Source organism: Rhinichthys klamathensis, unplaced genomic scaffold, assembly GCF_029890125.1.
Source record: "Rhinichthys klamathensis goyatoka isolate OS25496 unplaced genomic scaffold, OSU_Roscu_1.1 h1tg000545l_1, whole genome shotgun sequence".
In the NCBI taxonomy this organism is placed as follows: Eukaryota; Metazoa; Chordata; class Actinopteri; order Cypriniformes; family Leuciscidae; genus Rhinichthys; species Rhinichthys klamathensis.
The window spans coordinates 805,632-819,691 of NW_026607017.1; the positions used below are offsets into that span (position 1 = coordinate 805,632).

Below are 14,060 nucleotides of genomic sequence, written 5' to 3' on the forward strand. Positions count from 1 at the left end.
AGCAAGAAGGCGCGAGGCTTCGCGTCCGTACACAGAACGATCGAAGATCTTGATCATCTCCTCCTTGAACAAATAGTAGCGACCACAGGCTTCCCAAGCGGCCGTTCCCCAATCGCGTGCACGCCCAGTCAGCAAAGAGACCACATAGGCGATCCGAGCGCGATCCTCCGCATAAGTCTGAGGCTGGAGAGAAAAAACCACCTCGCATTGTGTTAAAAATGCTCTACATTCAGTGGGCTCACCCGCGTAGCAAGGAGGATTATTTATTCTCGGTTCAGGGGAATGAAGACGATTCTGTGATGACGACGACTCATGATGAAGATGGAGAAGTTGGGTAGATAAATCAGACACTTGAGCCGCTAAACTCTCCACAACGTGTCTGGAGGCAGACAACTCCTCCTCATGTCTACCGAGCATGGCCCCCTGCAACTCGACCGCCGAACGGAAAGGGTCTTCCTTCGCTGGATCCATTCTGGTCGGATTATTCTGTTAGAAGAAACAGAGGATCCAAGTGCAAAGGCAAGTTCTTGCAATAGTCTTTAATGAAGAAATAACATAGGCAGTCTGTCGAGCAATGTCACAGAACTGGAATGAACTCAAATAGAATAGTATAAAGATGGTCAGCAAAACACAGAAGATTCCTGTCTTAGTAGTAGAGAGCAGAGCTGGATATTCATGTGGCAGTAACACAGTCCTTGTAGTGGCCTCAAAGACGCAGAGAGAAGACCTCCAGCAGCAGGATGACAGGCAGAGAAAGTCGAAGCACAAGACGAGCACAACTCCTCTAGACTAGAGAAGACAATGAAAGGTAATTCTTCATCGAGACAACATATCACACAGGCAAGACTCACGTACACACGAAATAATCCGACAAAGAACAAGGGGAACAAACGCTAGAAGTAGAGAGAAGGTAATGAGAACAAAGTGAGAACAGGTGTAACAGAAGCAGCGCGAGCGCTAATTACAATAATGAACAGGTGGGAAAAGACAGGCAGGGCCAAAGCGAGAGAGAAGGAGAGAGAGAGAGAGAGAGAGAGAACAAACCCAGCTCATGACAACCTCTTCCAAAACTGTTGTCTGAATCCATATCATATATTGACAGTAGCAATGAATAATAATATATATATATATATATATATATTACTAAAAAAAATGTGTTTTGTTGTTTCAAAACTTCAGAAAAGCACTTTCAGAAAAAGAGTGAGGTAAAAAAAAATAAAAAAATTCAGAGTTCAAAGTCCAGTCAAAATGAATTAGCTAATTATCAGTCTCCCCAATAATATTTTCCAATAAACCTCAGTCATCAGGGGAAAACAAGTTTTTTCTTTTTCTTAAAGTTCACAAAAAAAATATAATCTTCAAAATTCAATCTTCAACGGTTATTATTGCAAAATAAGTCGATGTTGCTTTCAAATGGATACCACAATACCAGAACTTTGTTGCTCTCAGCAGTGAAACGTGTTCCTTTACTCCTCCTTGTGGACAAAACCGGTATTGCACCAAACAGCTTCGGCGCGAAAACTCTCGTTACCCACGGCACGAACTTCTCCGGAAATCTCCGATCACTCGTTCACCACGCTGCTTCCAAAGTCACGGTCACGGCACCATTGTAACAGTGTTGTCTCTGCGTTGTGTTGTGTGTTCACTCAAGACGGACACCGAATCAAGCTTTAAGATGGATTTTTATTCTGTTGAATAACAAAGAACAGCGATGATCAGTTTCAGCAATCACCCTCGTGCATTCGCAGCCATTCACTCTCTTGGCTGGCGCGAATCTAATTACTCATTTACATAAACAGTTATAAATCAACAAATTTTAAACTCATGGTCTGTACCTGTTGAATAACAAAGAACAGCGGTGATCAGTTTCAGCAATCACCCTCGTGCATTCTATAATGGAGGTGAACATTAAACTTAATATTACAATTTATAAAACGGTTAGTTCCAATCCTTGATTCTGATTGGTCAATAGCTGTGCTTTATTCACGATAAAACACGGCTATGACCGCTTCACCCAACGGTTCTATGTATCACTACACAACACCCCTAGCAACCACTCTTAGCAACTTAAACAGATGTTTCATCTCATTGATATTGTTCATTTAAAGCTAGAGCAGAGCATTGTGAGAGATCGAGTAAGCGAGTGTACCTGCATTTACAGTAGACGTAGCATTTTCCTTCAGGTCAGTCCTATATTCATAATAAAAAAATGCGTTTGAATGTCCGCTGCATATTTTGTCCTTTTAACAGTCATGGGGTTTTCCGTGCATAACGTTAGTCATCTGTCAGTTGCATCTGTCTTCTCCGTGATCACAAGTTCGAGTCCTTTCAAAAGCCTTCTCTACAGACTCACTCACTCACTCACTCACTCACTCATAAAGACAGTCTTTGCCGCCATCTATTGGCGAAATAATATATGTAACTTCTGTTGCTGTTCACGTTCCGGGACTATTTTTTCCAGCGGAAGGCAGGCTTTTAGTGATTTTACTTCATGAAAGTTGCATAGATACATATTTTTCGGCTTTAATATTTTTATTGTGTGGCAACCGTTTTATAAAAGCAATAAGGTACTCGAGGCAAGTGCTGTATCGTGAATAAGTAACGGCTGAAGGGGTTGCAGGCACTCCGCTTCGCGTCGTGCCTAACAACGCCCTCCAGCCGTTACTTATTCACGATACAGCACAGCCTCTCGTACCTTATTGCTTACACATATAACAGTGAGACGAACACAAATCAAATAACATACATCTAAACACACGTATGACTCGGTATTAACCCATAAAATGGTTATACATTTATCACAATATGATTTACTCATGGAGCACTCACTCGCCGCAGCCATTCACTCTCTTGGCTGGCGCGAATCTAATTGACCCTACCGGAACCAGTTCATCCTACTACCAGCTCTGGGCGGAGAGTGCGATTTAAAGGGGCCATGCATGAAAATAAATGTAGCAAGTGGAAACACATATTTGACCCCTTACACCAGCCTCCATTTTTTTGGAAATAGGCTCAGTAACCAGTAATCAGTAACATAAGTAATATCAGTAAATAATATCAGTAACCAGACAGTTTCTGGTCCCATTGACTTCCATAGGAAAAAAAATCTATACTATGGAAGTCAATGGGACCAGAAACTGTCTGGTTACTGATATTCTTTTAAATATCAGAAAATCAGCTGAATGGATTCGAAAACGGTAAACTGTTTAACTCTGGGGGAGTTGTAAAACGAGCCTATTTCCAAAAAAAGTGGAGTATCCCTTTAAGCTGCTGAATGATGTGAAATAGATGTGTGTAATAAATATGTGAGCACTTCAGCACTTTATTTATGATCCCGGTGCAATAGAACAACGTGCAATAAAAATACTAGCACCTTAGCATATGCACTTTACACAAACTTCAGTCCAATGGAGCAATGTGCAACAACCACACTAGCACTTTAGCACTTGCATTTTAGTCTGTGGAACTGTGTTGTCAACAATGTCCTTTTTTTTTTTTTGTGAAGTACAATATGTCGATGCTTCTCAGGTTCTTGTCGATGTGATTTGTGATGTTTTTTTATGAAGCAACTCTGCCCTGAGCCACAGCAGAATTTCCCCTTGGGGACAATAAAGTTAAACCTAACCTAATGCAAAGTTCTTGTGGAATTATGGCATGACAGACATTGAATCAGCAAAGCAGTAGCATTCCCACCAAGTAATTATCTTACTGCATAAAAAATTATTAAAAATAAATAACAAATAGACATTTTCTATTAAGCACATCAACTGATTCTAAATCCATTTCACACCGCACAGACAAACACCAACATACACATCTGTTAGGTGTTGGCGTATCATACGCCAGGTGTTACCCCTGTTGGCATTGGTCTGAGTTGTTTTTCACCGACTGAACATGTTCAATCAGCGTTGGTCTGTCGGGGCCGTGTGAACAGTTATTTATCATGCTTCATGCTCCAACTTGTTTGTTGGAATTTGTGTGGCCTAGACCACTGATTCTCAAAGTGTGTTCTCATTTTTCTCAGTTATTTTGCTTTATTTCCAGCTTCAATCATCGACTCTTTCTTACGCACTCGAGCTCGTTCACACATGCGCACTCTTCACAAACTATGCTTTAAATCTCTTGACAAACTAAAGGTCGTAAATGACATTTGTATGTATTCTAAATAAAAGACAGAGATTGTACTGAATGTCAGCTTGCTTATTCTGCTCAAGATAAGGATTTATTGAGTCCACATGTCATGCAGACAAGAAACTCTTCTTCTCACCACAGGCTAAGACCTGTCGTTCCAGACACACAACTCATAAAATAATAAACTCTGAACTCTTACTCATTTAAACGTATAAACTCTAAACTCATAATAAACTCTAAATTCATAAACTCGTACACTTATTAACTCGTACACTTATTAACTCAAACCTGTAAGTGCGCACGTATGTGTGTAAGTGCGCACGTATGTGTGTGAGTTAGTTAGCATGTGTGAGTGTGTGTGGTTGTGTGAGTGTGTCTAAATGTGTGTGTGTAGATTAAAAAAGACAAAATCAAGTAATTATACTTAAAAATATATTTTACTTAGTTGATGCCCATTTGTGTGAGTGTATGTGCGTGTGTGTGTGTGTGTGCGTGTGTGTGTTAGTGAGCATGTCTGTGCATGTGTATGAAAACGCACCGTTTTGTTGCAAATGCAAACGCAAATGAGCTGCTGCTCCCGGCACAGGGGCTGGCTTTTACCACACACACACACACACACACACACACACACACACACACACACACACACACACACACACACACACACACACACACACACACACACACACACACACACACACACACACACACACACACACACACACACAAGTGAGTGAAAAGCTGAGAGGAAAAATTATGTTTGGTTATTCTGGTTAATTATCCTGCCAATTTTTTTATTTTGCCTTAATTTTCACTAGGAGGCGACAGTTTTAAAAGCTGATATAGGCCGTAAGCCCTATCCTGTTTCAACTGGTAATAATCATAGATTGTAATCATAAAGGCTAGATGTCTTACGGCGGAGTCTCTATCGTCATCACCGGCGGCCATCTTGTCACAGGCAAGCTTTCTGGCGGGCTCTGTGGTGCCTAAAGTAAGATGAGTGATCAGCACGAACAGATACTCTTATCTCGGTGAAATCTTGACGGATTTACAAACGGTTTGGTTTCTCACAAAAGTTATTAACGTGGCTATAATTTTGGATGATTATTTATTTATACACTTATTATTCATAAGTATGCAGTGTCATAACTACATCTCTGACGTTTATAACAAACCAAACCATTTAAAAATCGGTAGAAAATTGAACAAGTTATGGTTATTTAAAAAGTACATGTACCATTAAAACACAATGGGTCTCATTCATGAAACATTCGTAAATATACGAGTAAATATGCGAGTGATTTGCGAGTAAAGAGACCTTCCTGAAAACTCTTCTCCTGATTCACAAATACTTCGTAAACGTCAGATGTGATAGTGAAATGTGTGTGTGTGTTAATGAATTCCAATCAGGCGTAAATGGGACGCGCGTGCACGCTCATTCTCAATTACCATAAATCCCGCCCATTAAATCCGACTGACAACTATATATGGGCATCATATTATGACATGAATGCGAATGAAAAAAAAAATTCTCAGATGCAGAAATTGAAGTTTTATTATCAGAAGTTCATTCAAAACGCCACATTTTATTTTCAAGCGTACATAGTGGCGTATCGGGTCCTAAAAAAAAAAGGAAGCTTGGCAGCATTACAGATGCAGTTAATGGAGTTTCATCTGTTAATCGAACATTCCCAGAAGTGAGAAGAAAATGGTTCGACATTAAGCTTGAGAGCAAAAAACGAATTAGTTCACTTCGGAAAAATAGTATTCACACTGGAGAAGGACCACCATCGCAGATGCTATTACTGGCTCTCATAATAAGAAAAACCGTATGCAATTACTATATATAATATTTTTTCAAAATGCTGTGCAAATATGTACCCGATTAAGGTGAATTAAAATGCAGCCTTATTAATGAGCAAAACGTTCGGGTGTTAAGCGCACTATTTGCGCGTGGCTGGGAGCAGGTGTAGATTTCTTCTGTACCAACTAACATTTGGAAAATACGAACATTTTAACGAATCCGAAAATTCTGCCAGAACCACTTTACACACGATTTACACAAAAATTCGTTCTGCTCGTGTTTCATGAATGAGACCCAATGTTACGAGTGAGCGAGCTGCCTGTGACAAGATGGCCGCCAGGTGCGGACGTCGACCTCCATTGGCCAGCAGCGCGGACGAGACATCTAGCCTTTATCATGGATATCTATGGTAATAATACCCGCTAGCAGCTAGCAAAACTTTTCAGAGTGTAGAAAATAAGATGGATCGTTGGCTGATTCATAAAAATATAATCGTTGATTCTACGCCTAAAATAACTGGAGCAAACACAGATGAACCGAAATCTAACAATGACACGCCGAGGCCAGAGGAGGCAGAACCTCCAAGGCAGATCGAAAGACCGGTGGGAACTGTGCATAGCTTGGCGGGGGATACAGTGGTGCCAGTGAAAGTGCGAGGGAAACGCAAGCATTCACAGGCCCACTTAAATTCAGCAAAGCGAAGGAGATATCAAGACGATTACATTCAGTATGGATTTACGTGTCTCCTGGTCGATGGGGATGCACGTCCACAATGTGTAATGTGTATGGAGGTACTAGCAAATGACAGTTTGAAGCCGGGGAAAATAAAGAGACATTTACACACCAAACCCCCAACACACATTGACAAAACAATAGATTTTTTCCATCGCAAAGAGCAAGATTTGCGTGGTCAAAAGCAAGTATTGACTACACAGACTACAACAACTGGCAAACTCCAGGCTGCATCTTATGAAGATTCAAATCTCATTGCAAAATCTAAGAAGCCACACACAATTGGCGAGAGCCTCATTCTCCCTGCAGCAATAGCCATGTGTCAAGCTATGGATAATGAAAAAATAGCGAGTCAGCTTAAACAAGTCCCACTGTCAGATAACACCGTTGCCCGACGAATAGATGGCATGGCAAACGACATAAAGATTCAGCTTATTCCGAAAAAAAATGTTCCCTACAACTTGATGAATCGACAGATATATCAAATGCAGCACATCTGCTCATATTTGTCAGATACTACTATGAGGGGAAACTACACGAAGATATGTTATTTTGCACTACGCTGGATGGGACATGCACAGGACAGGATATATTCTTGATAGTAAGATGCAGGAAGCGGGGCTGAGTTGGGATACCTGTGTGGGCGTGTGAACGGATGGAGCTGGTACTAGATCGGCAAACATAAGGGTGTAAAGGCGAAGATACAAGCAGTTGCACCACATGTAAGATTCACCCACTGTTTTATACACAGGGAAGCTCTTGCTTCCAAGGCCCTTGATAATGAGCTGAGTTGCGTGCTTCAAACACTAATAAAAATTGTTAATGTAAGAAAAGCACGTCCCATCAATACGAGACTGTTTGCTGTTATGTGCAAAGAAATGGGATCTGAACATGAATCTTTACTGTTGCCTGAGGTCTGGTTGTCGCGAGGTAAAGTATTGCGGCATCTTTTTGAAATGATGTTTTATTAACAAAGTTCGGGAGAAGCACGTTCAGATAATTAAACCTAATTAAACACATGTGGAGCACATTTAGATAATCAAACCTAATTAGACACGAGTGGTGCTTAATCAACGAGTTAAGCGCTGTGTGTATATATACAGCAAACTAACCTTCGTTCATTGACAGTTTAACAGCATCCCTCCACCACCCCATCTCCTCACTTATAGTCCTAATACTCTTACAACAACGGGGGGAGTACTCTGGGTTCGGGCAAAATTCCGAGCTCGGAGCCCTCCCCCCGGACAGCACGCCAAATACGCATAATCTTTACTCTGTTTAATTGATGTAAGTGTGAACTCGTGAAATGAGAGATGAAGTGCAACTATTCTTATTGGATGTACAGTCTCACTACGCAGAAAGTCTGACAGATCCTACATTTCTGACAAACCTGGCAGATATTTTTAATAGACTGAATGGACTTAACATGTCACTGCAAGGCCCCAATACCAACATTATGTCATTAGCCGGCAAAGTAATCGGATTTGTAAAGAAGATGGAGCGATGGACAGCGCGAGTAGAAAAAGGAAGTGTGGAAATGTTTGATGGACTACATGAATTTATTGAGGAGAATGAGCTGCTTCTGGATGACGGGACAAAAACATTGATAACTAATCATTTACGCGGACTTATTGGACATTTCAAGCGGTACTTTCAGGAAGAGAAAAACGAAAACAACAAATGGATCCGACAGCCGTTTATTGCCACCACCACTGGCAGCAACCTGTCATCGGGACTACAGGACTCACTGCTGGACCAATCCAGTGACAGGACCCTGCGAGCAGCCTTTGTCTCAACTCCGTTGGATGAATTCTGGCTGTCAGTTGTAGGGGAATACCCAGGATTATCTGAAATCGCTTTGGATGAACTGATTCCCTTTGGCTCGACCTATCTCTGTGAAGCTACATTTTCTTCGCTTACTTGCATTAAGATTTCCATTACACGAGAGTAGATGTTAAAACTTCATGCTGATTTGTACTCGGCTTTCGCCAAGATAAGCAACACTAAGACGTAGCTTTACAGTAAACTATGCTTCTCCATCCATTTACGCTTCTTTCCACGTGGTGGTGTGACTCTCCTTCTGTCCCGCGCTAACGGCTGCAGTGTACTTGGCGTGTCAGCACACGCGACGGCTGCAACTACAGTTTGGTCTCCCTAGTGGACCAGCACGACAACCGTCTGGATTGAGCCGAGTAGGGGACATCGCGAGGGTCTTCAAGTGGGCACCTTCCGTCCTCAGTGTTTCGTCGACTAGCCCACGACACCTCAAGAGGGCTCGACAGTGACTCTGGCGTCCCAGAGTCACCCCCCTCCGTCCCCCACTCAACTCAGCCCAGCTTACTGACCTCTACATCCCTCCTGCTGCTGAGACCTAACCACAATCTCACAATCTCTCCGCAACCCAACCATACGCGCCAACCCGTTTGACTAAGGCTGTCGAGTCCCACTGGTGCGTTAATATGCAGTTTCAGTGGCAACGGTTCCGTATGGCATACCACCTACCTCAAAAACACAATATCTGCCCAACCACCCGTCTTTCACGCAATATACACAGGAACGTGATGACTGTAAATACTATACAACCTATACAAATAAACCAACAGACTCTTCAAGTTTTCAAGAATTCTACGAAACCGTAGCGTGGCGGCCTGCACACAGCCAGCTAGAATCTTTCCATCTCAACCATAGCCAGTTGCTGCTCCTCTCTGCTGCTTCAGATAAGCTCTTTACTGTGCGACGCAACTCTTGGCCGCTGAATCCGACGTCTCTTAGGAACCGGGTTGTAGAGTGTGCCACAAAACCTCGACAACCCACTTCCACTGGATAAACCTGGACTCTCCATCCTCGCTGTTCTGCTTCAGTGGCCAGATGAGCATACCGCAGTTTCTTCCTCTCATATGCCTCATCTACCGCATCCTCCCATGGCACTGTTAACTCTATCCAGGGCCGGCGATTGCTATAGGCGAACTAGGCGGTTGCCTAGGGCGACAAATGTGTTGGGGGCGCGGGCGCCCTCTAGTGTCGCCCTTGGCCTACTTCCCATTAATCATAGAATTACAATGACAAGCGAAACAAAAACATATTTATTAAACATGATCATCCTAAGGCGCCCCTCAGCCATACGTTTAATTACTTGTCAACGTGATTATTAGATTGAATGGATGATTATTGTCGATCATTTCCTAAAGGGGGGGGGGGGGGCGGGGATTAGTTGCGTTACGTTACGTTCTATGGTTACGTTAGGCAAGTGCTCAGCTGCTGCGCGCGCTGATCGAAAATGAAGCGGTCTAAACCCTCTGGTGCACAGGGACGAAAACGGAGAAAGCAACAAGATAAAAAGAAAGCCCAGTATAGAGGTAAGTCTTCTCATCTCATCCATTAAGGTGTCAAATGTTCTGGCCATCGGGACAACCGGGAGATTCCCGCGGGCCCGACGTGCTTTTTGGGCCGATACATACATCTCATACTTTTATTTTTCTATTTTTGTCTTAACGTCCCATAAAACTCGTACATCGGTGGCCCAGTCGTTTTGTTTTGTTTTGCTTAATTGGCGGCGCTGGGTTACTTCCAAATATATAACTTACTTTCAAGTATAGAAATTTGTACTCATGAAAGTTTCCTTTATTTTTCAGTGCATTTGTTTTACAATTTAGCGGAAATTACTGTCATGGGATTAATATTATATCTATTATTATGTAGTAACGTTAGTGCAATGTAGACAGACACTGTAATTAAAAGAGGTTTGAATTTTTCTTTGTTCAATTTGCACACTGAATATGGGTTGGAGCTTTTAGTTTTGAACTCTCAAAGTGCACCAGATTGATGAATTTAACATTAAAATGCACAAAATTTTCTTACGGGGAAATACCCCCGAAACCCCCTTAACCTTGTAGCAGCCCAATAGATTGTAATAATAGTAGGCCTAGTGGTGGTAGTAGTTGTAATTTATCTACTAAAAGTTATTTATGGTCAGATAAAATATAGTTGTACAATGCAACTATGATATAAATATCCTTGAACGTTCTTTGTAGCATTTGTATGAACAATTTATTGTTTAAGTTTTTGAGTAACTATAAGAGCATGTTTAGTTTAATAAATACTTATAATTTTTTTAAGGGGGGGGGGGGGGGGGGCGCAAAACTCAATATCGCCTAGGGCAACCAAAGGGTTAGAGCCGGCCCTGACTCTATCAGTTGAACAATGCGTGCTGATCCAGACCACAAAACAATATCTGGTCGTAGGTTAGTGGTGGCAATCTCAGGTGGAAAAATTATTAATATTAAATAAACAGAATTAAAATTATCAGGTGGAAAATTATTAATAAAGCAATTGCAAAGTCGGCTTTCCAAGTTTACATGAGACTAGATAATGATCTGAGATGTCGTCGCTCTGCTGCAGAATTTCAACAGCATCAACATTGATTCCATGTGATAGTATTAGATCTAGAGTATGATTACGACAATGAGTAGGTCCCGACACGTGTTGTCTAACTCCAATTGAGTTTACAATATCTTTAAATGCCAATCCAAATGCATATTTTTAATTATCTACATGTATATTAAAATCACCAATAATTAGGGCTTTATCTGCAGCAAGTACTAACTCTGATAGAAAGTCAGCAAATTCTCTATCAGGTGAACAATGAGTGCTGTCCAGACCACAACACAATATCTGGTCGAAGGTTAGTGGTGGCAATCTCAGGTGGAAAAAATTGGCTTCCAGAATTGGTGTTAACGCCTTTTCTTGGTGGTTGCTCGCCTGGGCGGAGGAATATTGTCTTCTGTGTGTAATGTTTTGCTAGAACAGGTGGCAACTTATTGGTCATGTTACGCTTGCCTTCCAACGCTAAAGCCAAACATCGCAGTATAATAATAATAATAATAATTCATTACATTTATATAGCGCTTTTCTAGGCACTCAAAGCGCTTCACATGGAAGGGGGAATCCCCTCAACCACCACCAGTGTGCAGCTCCACCTGGATGATGCGACGGCAGCCATATTGCGCCAGAACGCCCACCACACACCGGCTTACTGGTGGAGAGGAGACAGTGATGAAGCCAATCAGTGTATATATATATATATATATATATATGGGGATGATTAGGAGGCCATGATGGACAGAGGCCACTGGGCAAATTTGGCCAGGACACCGGGGTTACACCCCTACTCTTTCGAAAGACATCCTGGGATATTTAATGACCACAGAGAGTCAGGACCTCGGTTTAACGTCTCATCCGAAGGACGGTGCTCTTTGACAGTATAGTGTCCCCGTCACTACACTGGGGCATTAGGACCCACACAGACCACAGGGTGAGCGCCCCCTGCTGGCCTCACTAACACCTCTTCCAGCAGCAACCTGGTGTTCTCAGGAGGTCTCCCATCCAGGTACTAACCAGGCTCAGCCCTGCTTAGCTTCAGTGGGCAACCAGTCTTGGGCTACAGGGTGATATGGCTGCTGGCAGTACTTGGTCATGGCGCCAAGTAAACCGACCTTGGCTAAGAGCCACCTTACATCCTGTCAAAATGTGCCTTAATGTCAAGTCAAGTCATCTTCATTTATATAGCGCTTTTAACAATGGATTGTTTCAAAGCAGCTTTACAGAGATAAACATATCATTTAAGGTAACAGATTGTTTTGGCGTTATAGCGGTTCTTGAATAATGTTACTTCCAGCTAAAGTTAACTTTGATTGATTCACCTCCGTCGAAATGATCAGACTTTAAACGCGAACCTGTGATTAACGCAGACGGCGTTCACATGCTCATTCAGAATTCTATAGTTATGTGCTTTTTAAAATATGTGCGCAGGTTTGTAATTCATGCAACCCAGCCTAAACAAACTACTTTTCTTGCCTAAAAATTTTGATACAGAATTTGTTTTATTTTATCACTTCGGGGTACGCGAGCCGGAATTCACAACGCTTTATCTGTAGAGTGAGAAAGGGATCCTCCATAGGGAGAGGATAGTGGATACTTCAGCACTGCATTGTCATCGGGTCCAGGCAAAGCTCCCTCGTCAGATCTGGACACGGCCTGGATCCGGCAGGCTGCGGGAAAACCTCGGGATAAACAAAGACACTAATATTAGCATAGATGCCATTCTTCTTATGATGTAGCGAGTACATCAAGATTTAAGGGAAGTGTTCCCAGTTCCGGCTGACCTAATCTATGCAGCCTAACATTGAATTTATAGAAGTCTATAATATATTATGTGTATGCTAGGTCAAAGAGATGTGTTTTTAGTCTAGCTTTGAACTGACAGAGTGTGTCTGCTTCCCGGACAATGGTAGGAAGACTGTTCCAAAGTTTTGGTGCTAAATAGGAAAAGGATCTACCGCCAGCAGTCGATTTAGATATTCTAGGTATTATCAACTGGCCGGAATTTTGAGATCGCAATAGACGTGAAGGACTATAATGCGTTAAGAGCTCGCTCAAGTACTGCGGAGCTAAACCATTTAGTGCTTTGTAGGTAATCAACAATATTTTAAAATTTATACGATGTTTAATAGGGAGCCAATGCAGTGTTGACAGAACCGGGCTAATATGGTCATATTTCCTGGTTCTGGTAAGAACTCGAGCTGCGGCGTTTTGAACTAGCTGTAGTTTGTTTATTAAGCGTGCAGGGCAACCACCCAGTAGAGCATTACAATAATCTAGCCTTGAGGTCATTGTGGAGTAATGGGTTTTATTATGAAAGGGGGTTTTATTTTGAAGCGTCTCAGAGGAAGCACCGGAACTACTAGGTGCTCGGGGAGGGGTCATAGAAAGATGTGAGTTGGAAAATGACGGATAAATAAATGCTGTTCAGTTGCTCTACAATGTGTCGCTTGAATCTATGCCTAATAATACGACATGGTGTCAGAAGTCGGGCGGCAGTAAGAGCTTAATTGCCGGGGAGTGAAAGTAAGCTGTTCTGGGAGTGAAAAAGAAGACTTTATCGGAAGAAAATAATGTCGGATGCAGAGGAAGCGGGAGCAAGCGCACCGCATACGCAGCCCCGCAGGCTACCGCCCCAGCTACAGGGAAACAGCGGCAACAATGGTAACGCAAATCCACCCCTGAACGCCACATTCACCATTCAGCCTCCCGAAGCGTTTGATTTTTCTAAGCCTCAGCAATGGGAAAAGTGGATACGGAGATTTGAAAGATTCCGTCTAGCCAGCAATCTGCATCTTAGCTCTGAGGCTAACCAGGTGAACACGCTCATCTACTGTATGGGGGATGAAGCGGACGACATTCTTCGAGGTCAAGCTTTATCGGATGAGCAGAGACAACAGTACCAAGCGGTAAGAGACACTTTGGACATCTATTTTGTGCCCAGGAAAAACATTATCTACGAAAGAGCCCGGTTTAATCAAAGAGTGCAGCTAGCTAATGAGACTGTTGACTCGTT

General features: G+C 42.4%; 1 pseudogene; it reads right to left on the bottom strand.

Moving 5' to 3' along the window:
- Positions 1-12,011: 12,011 nt before the first annotated feature.
- LOC130073442 (5S ribosomal RNA) lies at positions 12,012-12,128 on the bottom strand (annotated as a pseudogene).
- Positions 12,129-14,060: the final 1,932 nt, after the last annotated feature.